A 756-nucleotide genomic window follows, 5' to 3' on the forward strand; every position below is an offset into this window, starting at 1 on the left:
TGTCGCCCAGGCTGGAGTGCAGTGGTGTGATCTCGGCTCACTGGAAGCTCTGCCTCCTGGGTTCAAGCAATTCTCTTGCCTCAGTCTCCCAAGTAGTTGGGAGTACAGGCACGAGCCAGCATGCCCAGCTAATTTTTTAACTTTTAGTAGAGAGAGGGTTTCACCGTGTTGGCCAGGCTGGTCTCAAACTCCTGACCTCAAGTGATCCACCTGCCTCGGCCTCCGAAAGTGCTGGGATTACAGGCGTGAGCCACTGCACTTGGCCAGAATTTTTATCTAACTCTTTTTTATAGTTTCCAATTGTTTCAAAATTCTCCATCTTGTCATTTAATCTCTTGAATCTGTTAGTCATATTTATTTTAATGTTCATGCTTATAACTTCCATAACTCCAGTGAGTCTGTTCTTATTGTATACTTCTTTTCTTGGCTTTTGTCAAGTGTGTCTTCTTGTATTCATGATTTTATTTTGTAAGTTCTATTCTACTCTGCCTAGAGTATTTTTAATTGAGCACCACACATTGTTTATGAATAAATACAGAGATGGTTTGAGGCTTTAGATGATGATACCTTCCTCCAGAGTGCATTTCTGTTTACTTCTGGCATAGAAGTAGGCTACAGGAGGCCAGGCGTGGTGGTCCATGCCTGTAATCCTAACACTTTGGGAGGCTGAGGTGGGTGGATCACCTGTGGTCAGGAGTTCAAAACCAGCCTGGCCAACATGGTGAAATCCCATCTCTACTAAAAATACAAAAAAAA

Source organism: Cebus imitator, unplaced genomic scaffold (assembly GCF_001604975.1).
Source record: "Cebus imitator isolate Cc_AM_T3 unplaced genomic scaffold, Cebus_imitator-1.0 Scaffold62, whole genome shotgun sequence".
Classification (NCBI taxonomy): Eukaryota; Metazoa; Chordata; class Mammalia; order Primates; family Cebidae; genus Cebus; species Cebus imitator.